Source organism: Vigna umbellata, chromosome 8 (genome assembly GCF_029865625.1).
Source record: "Vigna umbellata cultivar VRB3 chromosome 8, Vumbellata_1.0, whole genome shotgun sequence".
NCBI lineage: Eukaryota > Viridiplantae > Streptophyta > Magnoliopsida > Fabales > Fabaceae > Vigna > Vigna umbellata.
The window spans coordinates 17,075,180-17,089,521 of record NC_142172.1 but is presented as its reverse complement, the minus strand read 5'-3'; the positions used below and the strand labels follow the sequence as shown (position 1 = coordinate 17,089,521).

The following is a 14,342-nucleotide window of genomic DNA, read 5'->3' as shown; positions in this document are numbered from 1 at the left end:
AATTATGAAATTGCCAACAGAAAAAAAGTTTCATTCGACTAAGAAAATAATATTCAAATATCAACATGGGAGATAAGTGTGAAATATACCGTGAATTATATTTCTTGTGACTTATTAATATGTTAGAGTGTGATGTCTCCATCTGTTTTATTCCATATATTTATTCAATTAAAGAATAAAGCTTAAATAATATAACATTAAATTAAGATATTAAACTATTTAATCAAAGAATAAGATAAATTTACGATGGTTGTATAGAAAATAGTTATCAAAATATATGTATGTTTGAACAAAGCTGAGGGCTCGCGAGTGTCGAAGCTGGTTGACATTGATGCTGAGACTGAACGCTCGTCTGGTTCTTAATGGCCAAAAGGGAATGTTGTTGTTCATGTAGAATGTCATTGCATTAACCAACGTCCTGAGGTGATCATCTAGATCAGTTGATCCATCATATTTATCCAATGCGGGAGGAGTTTTTTCTGGCATTGGAGTTTACATGATGGTCGCCGTAAAAGGGAGTAAACTGGTAGGCCGAGCGATTTGCATGGGCGTTGGTTTCCTTCTTTCTCGACCGTTCGGGTTGGTGTGATGGGATGGCTGTCAATTACGACTTGCATCATTTTCATTCTCGCGGTTGTGATCCCGGTGGGCTGTCGACACCAAGTGCTGAGTAGACTGCTCAGGGCGACCTCGTTTTGCTCTCAATGTCGCCATCTCCTCCTCGTGTTTTTGTTGCATCTCCAACTGCGCGCGTGCCTGAGCCTGCATTTGTGCTTGCATATCTCTGATCAGTTCTCTGGTACTTTGTTGCTCCTTCATATTTCTCGTGGTCACCATTGGGTTTCTTCAGCTTCTCTCGACCCTACGGTGGGCGCCAAAATGTTTTTGTATGGGTATGTGTATGGCTGAGAGATATACCTTTCTAATGTAATCTTCCTATCTTCCAATGCTTGAGTCGCCAACTCCGCTTACTTGCACTCTTGACAAGGGGGGAGGGGGGCGGAGAGATACCTGCAAAAGACACTCTGACGCTCAAGTTAGGCGTAGTTTAGTAAATTGTTTATCACAATTGAGTATTTGGGATCTAGTCGAACGTGACTGGCTTTTGGCCTTCTCATTATATTTATAAGTTTTCATAGATCAAATAAAAATAAATTGCTCATAAACAGCTTATCAATATATTTAATCGGATATCATTAACATTGTTAAATAATATCCTTTAATCATTCTTGTATTATTTTATTATCTGTCTGATTATATCATTTGGCCCTATCTCGTTGGATTTGGCCCAATAACTCAAGCGTTTATCATATTGAGGCCCAATGACCATGAAGTATGTGCCGGCCCAACATGAATAAAATCATTTACTTTAATCAACGTTCGTTGACTAGAAGAGCATGCTAGTCAATTGCAAGACCATTTACTTTAACCGTTCAGTCATTGCGTATACTTTTTAACCTGGTCGTGGGTGTTAACTGTTCGGTCTATACTATATATCATACAATTTTGATTTATTTTTATTGTATTTCTTTAGAATTTAAATTTAGAAAAAATGTAGTTTTTCATGAACACGATCGTATCAGAGTTATTGGTGGAAAGAGTAGAAAATTAATATGCACAACAGGGAAGCTTTTGGCTATAATGGGTTCTTCTGGTTATGGCAAAACCAGAATTCAAATTTGGAGAACGTCTAAAATTTGATGGAACTTTTTTGCTTGAATCATGTAAGAATGTTAATATGTAACAACGATACTGGTTGTTAATATCATGTCATCAAATTGTTTTATAGAATAACTATGCATTTTTCTAAAAACAATTTAAAAAAATTACCGGTAACTTATCAAAGTCCCTCATGATAAGTTAATTGGTAGCTCTGTACTTATTATTACATTATTGGCTTGTTATCTAACAGAGGTATACTAAAAGTGATAATGAGAAAAAGATTTAAAGAGTCTCTCAGAGTTAAAATAGATTAAATATATTTTCAGTCTTTATATTTTAATGTCAAATTAAAATTTATTTTGATCCAAAATTTTGATATATATTTATTTCTAAACATTAAAAATGAAAAAAAAAATATAGTTTTTTTAACCAATTTACATTAATTTATATTCTTGTTTCAATATTTGTTTCAACACGTGTTTGATATATAATTTTCTTTTAATTTAATTGAATTAAAAAAATTATATTTTTTATTTTTTAAAGTTTGAAAATGAAAATGTATTAAAATTTTAAATAAAAATAAATTTTAATGTTTTTAAAACTAAAAATATATTTAACTAAATTTAAATAAAGATAAAAGACTAAAATAACAAACAAGAAAGAATTTAACTAAAAAGAAATAATCAACTTAATTTAAAATTTGGAAACTTGATTTTACTAAGGTTCTCTTCTTATAATTTGGTTTGAGCGCGAAAATTTCAACATATACCCTTTTAAAAAAATGAACCTGTCTACATAGGATTACAACTGAACTTGTCTGTATAGACATTATTTAAACACAGACCTAATTTTAACAGGAATCCTCACGTTGACATTATAAGCAATGAATATATATAATACAATTATTTTTAAATTGAGTATGAAGAGAACAATAATATCTATTAATCTATTAAGTATTCATTTTTATATTTATCGTCCCTTTAATTCATAAAACACTTACCATTTAAGATAGTAGAATATTGACTTTTTTTTTCTGTTATTAATTTCGAAACTTAATTTATATTTTACAATACTGAAAATAGAAAGTGTATATTTTTTAGATTGAATACTAGACAATCTTATAATGTTTTTGTTATAATTTAAAATTTTCTTTATAAAAAATTATCTGATTAATATTCAGAACGGTAAACCCTGGTACGAACCCGAGTACTGCATACTCATTTACTGACAGAGATGTGAATAGAAAAAAAATTATCCGTTAAATATAGCTACGAAAATAAAAATAAAATATTATTTAAAAACTAGAAATAAGATGTAAAATCTGTAGTAATTTATGTATATCAAAGGAAATTCATCACTCACCCTCTTACAAATTCATATTAAAAACTCACATGCTGACGTGCATCTAAAAGCCTATACACACCAATAACATAATATCTCCCTTGCGGAACTTTTATATCTAATTATATTTGCTAGCTCTAAGTTCTCTAGTTATATTATAATTTTTTTTCTTCCCTGTTATAAAACGGTCTCACACATGAACGAAAAGTTAAATATCAATTTCATACTCTAATTTTGTTTAATGAGGTTTTTTTTTTCTACATATACAGGCAAATTTGAAAAATATTACGGAAATAGGTAAAATTTTTAAAAATTATGCATTTAGGCAAGTTTTTGCGGTCCATACGACTTCAAATAAAAAAGTCGTTCTTCCTTGCACGACTTCACCCCGAGTCAAACGTGAAGTTGTGTATTCCTAAAAGTGGAGCATTGCTCCCTCCATCACCACGACATGCATGCTCCCTACATCTCCTCAAATTTTTTTATTTCCAAAACTATCCTTAAATTAAAGGTTAAAACTTTTTTACTTTTATCACAAATTTTAAATTTATTTCCCAAACCCTAATTTTATCTCATTCATATTCCCCAAACGAAGCAGTTGCACCTCACTCCCATGTCAACTTATAATCTTCTTCTACCTACTTGTATCCATGTCATATATGGATTTTCATCATTCAAATTTAAAATATTAATTAACTAAAATTCAATAATATGACATGGATACAAGTAGGTAGAAGAATATTGAGACATGGGGTGGGGTGCAGCTGCTGGGTTCAGAGAATATGAATAACGTAAAATTAGGATTTGAAAAATAAACTAAAAATTGATCATCTCTTTTCATAATAGGTATTTCCACTAATAAATATTTGATACACGGGATTAGGTAAGATTTCATGTAATTCAGTATAAAGAATAGAAATTCCAGTATTGCTAAATGGATTCATGTGATTTGATGAAGCATGACAGCAAATCGTGGAATATTTTTCGATAAAATTCACGGGGAAATTTAAAATGCTTGGGAGTGGAAATGAAGAAATGTCTACACTACCTGGATTGAATCAGATACAATTTGAAGGGTTTTGTAGGTTCATTGATCGGGGCTTAACAGAAGGGCTTTTTAAGTATTGGGAATAATTACCAATCAAAAATATCTTTTCATCACAAAAATACTCATAACTTTTGTAACCGCAATTGGAATGATATTAACTCCTATTTATTTATTATCTATCTTACGTCAAATGTTCTATGGATACAAGCTTTTTAATACACCAAATTCTTATTTGTTTGATTCGGGGCAGTACTGGTGGTAGAGGGAGCAACGCTAGTTTTAGTGTTAAAACAAAAAGTTTTTTTATTTATATTTTGTGGTGTAGTAATAGAAATGTTAATTTTTATTACAATCAAATCATGGAGTTACATAGACGAACAAGTAAATATAAGAAATAGATAGATATTTTAATTTTTATGTCATTTGTAATGTTCCATATTAAGAATGTTTAAGACTTCTCTAATTATTGTAATGTTACATTTTATCTTATGTTAAATTATTATATTTGAAATAAAATCAAATATTATATAAAATATAAAATTTCTATTAATAGTCGTTTATATAAATTTAAATGGAAACTGTAATAAATATTAATTATGTACAAATTAACATTTCTATTATTACATTTAAATAGAAATTATAATAATTACTAATTATATACAAATTAACATTTCTATTATTACATTTAGATGAAAATTATAATAATTACTAATTACATACAAATTAACAAACATAGCCCACAGAACCAAAACTCTTTGTTTTAACACTAAAATTCTCTGATAATAGATTACCAGAGAGTTTTTGCCTATTACAGTTGAAGTCATGCATCCTCTATACAAGTTCAGCCTTTTGTAATCGATTACAAGGCCTAGTAATTGATTACAAGTCTTGATAATCATTACCGGAGTCTGAAATAACTTTACCTCTTACTCATGTGTCAGGATGAATTCGTGTAGGAGAGACCCAACTTCTTCATTTAAAGTTGTTTGAATCCCCACAACTTGTCTAAATACATAATTTTAAAATCTTTTGCCTACATCCATAAAATGCTTTTCAAATTTGGCTATATACATAAAAAAATCGTTTAATGAAAGAGTAAACAAATAGTAGCAACTACTCAACACACAAGGAAAATAATTACACTCGAGAACAAAATTATCATATCCAATTAAGGTCAAACAAGTTTTACAGTAAAAAAAACCCGTTGATTATCAGAACATAGCCAATACCTGTAATAACTTATTTGATAAAGAACATAGTCACGAATCATAGTTTATTATATCCGAGTTCGGCATCTAAATCACATTCTTCAAAACCTTCTTTTGCTTTCACCAAATCTCTCTTCTTGTTATTTCTAGATTTACCTCTGCTTCAATCATCTTTGCTCTCAAAGACATTGTTTCCATCTCTAAAATAGTCATGTTCTTCTCCAAAGTAGTCGCATTGTCCTCCAACCTTTTCACAGTAAGAACTTTCTGAACACAATTTTTCATGGCCAATGCAGATTGTACATGAGGTTTCAACCATGACAAATCAAATCCACATGTCTCAAGTTCATCCCATAAAGTTTAGAGATGATTGCAAGCATCATCATCCATGTCTCTAACTTTTTTAGTGTTGAGAAAATGAAGAACTCTACCAAGTGCTATCAATAAGACCACTCAATAAATCTTCGACTTTTCCTCTTCTTGCTATCAATAAGAGATGGATATCGTGTACAAAACATCTTCCAATAGAGGAATAAAATCCACCACCTCACCAAATGATGAAGTTGAAATCATTTCCATGGGGGAAAGATTCTCAATGATTTCAACAAGTTTATTCTCATGGTCTAACATATTAACCAATATGAGCTTCAATAATACAAGTATCATTTACAATGAATCCGAGACTAGAGTTCCAAAGTGCACCCAAAGATATGTAGGATGTGTAACCCCAAACACCCTGCTCCGAATTCTAGTTTCTGACCAATTCAAACATCAAGAGTTAGTTGTGTAACGAGTTTAAAACAAAATCATACTATCTTAAAATAAATATATATTTCTTCAAGCAGGATATGACTATTATTTCTAGAGGACAAAATTAGTAGATGAGTGAGGATGGAAACATTTTGTTGCAGCCGTTGTTGGTCTCAAAATAATTCTCATATTGATAAAACCGGACAATTTTCTGAAAATCCAGAATACATAAATACTACGTTCTCTCAAACTCACAACACCGGTGACACTCACAACAGAGACTTATTTCTTCTTCTTGGTGGTGTTACAATTTTCTCTCTTCCTTCTCGGTGAAAGTCCTCTTTTCAGGGTGGTGGTATTTATAACAACAAAGCATCCCCTATGTCTATCATACCATCACATCACTATGTATCGCCATCACTCCATCACTATCAAGCATGCACCATAGTTTTTGCAAGGTAAAGAAAGCTACTGCAACAGTTTCATTCGCCTAAGAAAATAACATCCAAATATCAACATGAGAGATAAGGGTGAAATATACCTCTTATTATATTTCATTCGTGATTGAGCTGATTAATCAGAATGAGTTTGAAATTTGCAAGTTTTTGCCATCCATCAGGCATAGCAGCAATACCAGCATCCAAAAAAAATGACATACAGTGCCCACGATTCCCTTTTGGAAAGATAATAATCCTCCTTAAAGCAAAGTAAGCAAACTTAATGAGAAAAACGGATGAAATCGTATGAAAGAGCAACATGTAGAGTACGCAGTAATTTAATCACCATGTGTGGCCATCGAGAGAAAACGTGTCCGAGTACAGTTTCTTGGAGTCCAACGTGGAGAAGTTCGTAAGAGTCCATGTAAACTTCTGAAACATTTTATCCTTTGTATTCTGATTCTCCATTTCAGTAACTTCTGAGCTTCAACCGTAGCTCTAACAAAAACAATATTTATTTTCAGTTAGGAAGATCAAACGATTGAGTATCCATGAGAAACAAACGTCTTTGATGGTTGAGTTCATGAAGAAGTACATCTACACTATGAAAATTTAAGTAATAATTTTACTTTTACGAGATTCTTAGGAACTTGGGCCTTGGTAGACGCTTGGATTGCCTATTAAGTTTTGGAAGTTATTTTTACATTATTCAATTCTGCTTTCCAATATTCTGGAGATTGAACCACAGCATGATAACTGTAAAAGTCACAAAATTTAATAACTCAACTTAATGTACTAATTCAGAAAAGTTTATTCTTGGATGAAATAAATATTGATATAAGTTTTTTTCATTTTTCTGTTTCAGTATTTTTAACCTACTCTTGTTTTTTAAAATAAGTTTAGTCGTGTATTAAGTTATATATAGAATTTTGTAACAAATATGAAATAATATTATAATTAATGTAAACAATTAGAGTCATTTATCATTCAACTCTATACTCTTAATCTATCCTTAATTTGTATATATAAATTTTTTTATTATCAGAATCTAAAAACATAAACTTTCAAACAAGTGTCAAGATATGAGTGAATTGAAAAATTCTTATATATATTCTTAAGAGTTAATATAGTAAAATATCTACTTGTAAAAGACTCATGTTAATAAGAGAATTTAGATTAAATAAAAGAGAGTGAGTATGAAAGATAGTATTTCTTAGTGAAATACCATGGCTATTTATAGGATATATGGACCCTATAACTTATGTGATAAAAATATACAATATCAAGATGATATCAAGTAATATTAAAATAACATATTATCATATATATGATAATTAACATAATAATAATAATAATAATAATAACAATAATGCGATACCTTACCTGTATACTATATATTTTGTAGAAATTTGGTATCGAAAAATGTTATGATGTAATCAAAGTAAGGAGATTTGTTCACATATAGTGTTTATATATGAATATTTACATTAATAAATATATCTTAGAATATCTTATGATCACTTTATGTTAGTAACACTAGTACAATATTTGCTTTTAAACTCGCACAATATACCTCATTTTACACCAAACCGTTGCTTATCAAAACGCGATGGCAGATTTGAAATTAAGGGGACCTTATAGGCCTCGGTTGCATGCAGGACTGAAGCAGAACAACACTACGACCTCGGTTGCAAGCAGAACCGGTGCCTAAAACCCACCTACCAGCCAGGCTTTTGGGCTGACAACTTTTTGAAAAGGTAATACTACCTTGGTTGCATGCAAAACCGAGGCATAAAGCCTCTGCCACACCTGCAACTCACTGAACACGCTTCTTCCACACGTCAAGTCAGTTGTACGACATCGGGTGCTATGTTTAACCGAGACATATAATACTTTACTACCTCAGGCAAAGGTAGAATCGAGGTATAGTATGCTTTCCAAACTCCATCATCTTTCTTCTTACCTTTCCCCATTTTGTTCGCTTTTTGTGTTCTTCTCCTCTATGCCCCAAAATGAAGCACTTCGTGCTCCCAAGAAACCCTCTCAGGGACGTAGAACTCGCTACTGCAGCCACCACAGTCGCCTCTCCTAGCTCCGCCAAAACTCGCCCCTCTCGCAAGCACAAACACTCCAAAGAGAATGACCCTCCCTCCGATCCCAATCTCGTCGTTCCTTCCCCCGCTAAGTTCAAGAGTCCCTTGCCTCCGAGACCCCCTGCTTCCAACCCTCTCAAGCGAAAGTTCGCCATGGCTGTCGATGCCCTAACCGACAATTCCCTCGCCGCATCCTCCGATTCTAGAGTCAAGGTTGTTTTCGCCTATGACTCTTTTCGACTTCTTACTTTCTAATGTCTTCTATCTGATTTCCCTTTCTCGCTTCTTGCCTTTTTTGCAGGTTATTGTGAGGATGAGGTTAAATTGGTTTAACAAGGTTAAATTTTTTATGACCTAGGACGTTGACGTGAACAATTTTTATACGTGGCACAAGCAGGGTGTTACGTGAAATTTCCTAAGTTTGATGTGAAAAATATTTGATTAAAAAATTAAAAGAAAAAGGTAATCTTCCATTACAATGAAGCATCACTCAAAAATCCTCTTCCTTATCCATCACCCATAAATCTTTTTCCCTATGCACAAACCTGTGAAAAGAAATCCAAAAATCAATTCCAATTTACATTTGAATCGAGCCTCACATAAACCTAAACCTGTAGAGAAATCCCAAATTTCACAACCTAAAGAACCCTAGACGCAAGCCATACTTTGTCACCTCTTCTTCCAATCTCATACTTTTTATCTTCTTCAATACCCCAGACGAGGAGACCCAACAACTTCTACATACTCTGAATACTCCACGGATTGCAAAAACAAAATAAGGCACACCTCTACCTAAATTTTGATTATCATTTGAAATGTTCAGAACGGAAAACAAAATTGAAATGAGAAAAGGTTATCAAGATTGAGTCATTCTTATTTATTCAATTAGAAATGGCAGAGTGAGAGGGGAAATGCTGAGTTGGCTTTTGAATTTGGGAATTGCGGAACCGTAGTCATAAGTTTTGCTTAACCCACAACACAACACAACACATGGAATCTATTCTTGCCTGAATCGAATCAAATCATATTTGGTGTGTTGAAGTGGGATGGGAGGATCAAAGATGTGGTGGAGATCGGCGTCATTCATCATGAACAAGTAGCAGAACGAGGTTGCTCTCAAGGGAGAATCGTCGCTCGTACTATCAGACTAGAGTAGCACATCATGGTGTTGTCACCAGCGATTGGCTGGCCCAAGCTCAAGCCACCATTGGGCCGAACCCTGATCCTCTACCTCAACTCAAGCCCAATCTCGACAAGCCATTCAACGTCATGAAGGAGTTTAATAACGGGCAGATACAACCCCATTTGGCGGAGGCCATCGCCGCCATTCGCGCCTTGACCGCCATCATAAGAACCAGTCAGGCTACCACCATGATGCAACTAGAAATTGAGCTGAAGAAGGCCTTTAATACTCTGAAGGTACTCTCAAGCCACTAACTTCATTATCTTATTGTTCATTGATTTCAACACTCTCACGTAAGACTCTGCTTATACCACGTATAAAATACTGTCCACGTCAACGTTTCAGGTCATAAAAAAATTAACCCGTTAAGTCAATTTAACAGCAAGAGCCAAATTGAATCGATTTTTCATTATAGAGGACTAAATTGGCGAAACCAATAAATCGAAATCTAACTGAGAAAACCCACGTAAATAAGAACTTTCGAAGGTGTTTAACCTTTTATATATATATATATATATATATATATATATATATATATATATATATATATATATATATATATATATATATATTGAAAACCTACAATTAATTATAGGGTTTGAGTTTTAAAACTTCCCTCAACTGTAAACTTCTCCAAAATTAGATAAGTATTTACAGAACAATGTTACTAAAACTATTTTGGTTACATTTCATCATTTGTAATATAAAACAATATTTAATTAGCACAACAAAAGATCACTACTTATATATATTGACAATTAATAAAAGTACTAACAATCAAGTGCTAATGAAAATCTATAAATAACACTTAAAGTTCATGAACAACACAAAATAAAAAATATGACATAAAGTAAACAACTAAATTAACCCTTAAATATCAATCTTGACTTGTTTCTGTTTAATTCCATTCCAATCTTCCTAAATGTTGTTTTCATCAAAATCATGATCCTCCATAACCTAGTTCAGCATCCAAATCACAGTCTTCAAAACCATTTTTAGCTTTCATCAAGTCTCTTCTTGTTATTTCAAGATTTACCTCTGTTTCAATTATCTTTGATCTCAAAGCCTTTGCTTCCATCTCTAAAATAGTCACATTCTTCTCCAAAGTGGTCACATTCTCCTCTAACCTTTTCACACAACACTAGTTTTCATACCTAAGGAAGATTGAACATGAGCTTTCAGCCATAGCAAATCAAATCCAAAGATGTCAGTTCCTCCCATAAAGTTTGGAGATGATTGCGTATCATTGTCCATGTTTTTTTAACCTTTTTAGTGTTGAGAAAATGAGCACTCTACCAAGTGCGGTAAAAGTCCATTCACTAAAATTTTGACTTTTCCTCTACTTGCTATCAATAAGTGAGCGATATCATGATGAAACTTCTTCCAATAGACAAATAAAATCTTCTTTCTCTACTTTTACCATGTCCCTAAAATCCATCACTTCACCAAATGATGAAGTTGAAATCATTTCCGTGAGTGAAACATTCTCAATGCATTTAACAAGCTTATTAGATGTTATCACTGATTCATCAACTTGTTTCTCATCTTCTAACATATGAAATGAGCTTCAATTATACATGTATAATTTACAATGAACCCTCTACCAGAGACCCAAAGTTCATCCAAAGTTATATATAAGATTTGAAACACCAAAAACCCTTCAAAGTATCGGGCCTTTAATTTTGGGCTATCATTAGAGAGTCTTAGTCTTGAGTGTTGTTCCCTACACCACCACAGACAGCTTCCAACACCCTTCCCATTCCTGTTTTGCTCTTTAATAAAATTTAATTTTTAGGATTAAACGGATGTGGGTATCCGTTAGCAGATGTCAACATCCGTAAAATGGATGTTGACATTCATTCCTTCTCGAGTAAGACCAGAGGATGCAGTTCTTTAAGCAATTCTCCTCGAACGTTCATTTCGTAATTCTTCCATCCTCTTCCTAATCTTATCTTCTTGTTTACCATCATATTAACTGTTAGGATAAATACCTGCTATTTGAAAAGAAGTATATGCACGAAGCATCTTCAAAATATAACAATCTGAATAATTGAAAAATCACCATACATGTTCCCTTTTGCTCTTCTGAATAATAGGCCTACTAGGGAGAGATGGTTTTTTGGCCCTAAAAAGGATTTCATGCTTGCCCTTTCTAGCAGAACTGTGCAAGGCTTTTGACTTCTCATTTTTTTCTGAACTTCTTGTTTCAGAAGTTTTGCTTTTGGTCACACTGGTTTTCTCTGGACTAGCAAGAAGGTTTTCATTCAACTTGTCATGAGAATGGTCAAAGGAAGATCTTCTACCAGTTTCTGGTAAGGAAAAGTCAATTTCATAGTCCATTGTTTAAGAGCCCTCAATAGAATCTAATCCAGAATCACGTTATAGAACTTCAAAGAGGTCGTTAGGCTCCTAGTTCTTTGATACTGCACGTTTCTCGTTTGAAGAAGCTGCATCACTTTTAGGCTTGTTGGAAAGAGTTAGATTTGCAACCATACTTAAGTCTGTCTTCCATTGGGAGCGAAAAAGATCATTATTTACTAATTGACCCTAAATCATGAAGGAATCATCAACGAGAGTTCGTTCACTTCTTTTTTAGATTGGGAATGGCCATTCACTGGTGATTTCTAATCACCATCAAACAATGCAAATACAATTTCAGGATGAGGGCTTCTCATCTTTTCCAAATTTTCAAATCTGCAATAGCAGCAATTGAAACCCAAAAGGCGGAGAAGAGAACAATTAACGAAAAATAAAGAAAGGGAAGGAAGAAGAGAAGAACTCAAACGAAAATGGGAAAGAGGAGAGAATATGTGAGAGTGAGATGAGATGCGGGGGTAGGGGTGCAACTGTTGTATGAACGTGGGTTTGAAAAATAAATTTAAAATTTATTATAAAAATAATAAAATTTTAATCTTTAACCTAAGAATAATTTTAGAAATAAAAGAATATGAGGAGGTGCAGGGAACATAGGTGCAGGGAGCAACATTCCTTAGTCTTTAACTCTTCAAAACATAAGACTAGAAAAATACATGACCAATTTATCTTAATGGGTAATGGGCCTATCATTACATAGTCTAACATATGTTTCACTTATGTAAAAAAAATATAAATATGAAACACATGTGATAATAAAAAATAAATACTAATAAATGATAAAAAAATACATTAAGTGAATGTAGTCTTGTGAAAATATTTTATTTGTATGTGAAATATGAGAAGATGTTCCTTGCATATTTTAATAATTAAGATAATAACAATTTTAATATATGTTTTTTCTTTAATTATTTGAAGTGTGTTTTAAAATGAAACAGAAATAAAAATTTCTTGTGATTAATTAGAAAAAAATCTCATATTTAATTAGGTTCTGTAAAAAGAATAATCTGAAAATATAATTGTATGAAGGTTTTGTTTATGATTTTGAAGATATATTTTTCACATTGGCTTAGTCTCTCATTTAGTGATTATATGAAACTCATGGACAAAAGCATTGAGAAATGTGAAATTTTAAATTTTTTTGAGTTAAAATAAAATTCATAATGCATAACAATATCATGTAATTTTATTAAATTTTTCAATAAAAAAAATAATACAAGGGTGGATTAAATCGTACTCCTTCTTGTTATTTCTATTTTAAAATCAAAGCCCATAAATTTTCAATAGTATGGTAAAAAAAATGATTAGATGATCATTCATCGTGCAACCATAACCTCTTATAGGAGATAAAAACAAGGAAAAAAAGAATTTATACCTACAACCCAGTTTTGATACAACATGGAAAAATACAGCACTGAAGAAACTCCATGTTGATCTTCAAGGTGTCAGGACAGGAACTTAACCATCTGTCCTTTTAACGAGAAAGACGTATATGAACACATGCAACATTTTTCTTGTAGTGTGTCAAAAGGTTTATTACAGTTAGGAATGACAAAAATTTTGCGGACACATGCATATCCGGATAAAATCTACGATGGCTACTTACCATCTATGGATATTTATTACCTATGAGTAATGGTATTTTAATATACGTTTCTAAAAAGATTGGGTATTTTAATTTTTTGGGTATTTACAGGTTTTAAAATATTTGTAAATATTTTTTAAGTAGATATTCATATAGATAGCATACGGATTAGTTGGATTTTTTTTTGGATTGAATTGCGAGTAAATATTATCCGTGTCCAATCCGATATATTGTCATCACTAATTACAACCTCGGTCAAGAGCTCTTTGATGCGCCTATCACATAAACTGATTTAATCAAATTGGCTTCTATTATAGACATGATCACTTGTATTATAATGTTCAGATCCACTTCAATTCTCCACTTAAAAGGTTCTTGTTAGAAAATGTTCATTGTTCAACTCAAACAAGCTGAAAAAGAAAGAAACCTAGAGAACATATGACTCAAGAAAAAAAAAGATGGACTTAAAACACAAAAAAAATCAGTTGCTTAATGATTATATGCACTACATGATAAAGCGTATATACTCACCACATAACCAAATGGAAATTGACAGTACACATGTTGATTATCACCAAATTAAATGACAAAGGATTGATGCACAAAGTCTAGAATATGCATACACCGAATTAGAATTAAGGCACTGACATGAATGATCGAAT

General features: G+C 32.2%; 2 pseudogenes; both read right to left on the bottom strand.

Moving 5' to 3' along the window:
* Positions 1-5,317: 5,317 nt before the first annotated feature.
* LOC148194142 (protein RESTRICTED TEV MOVEMENT 3-like) lies at positions 5,318-6,914 on the bottom strand (annotated as a pseudogene).
* A 3,748-nt stretch (positions 6,915-10,662) lies between these two features.
* Positions 10,663-12,062, bottom strand: LOC148194141 (uncharacterized; annotated as a pseudogene).
* Positions 12,063-14,342: the final 2,280 nt, after the last annotated feature.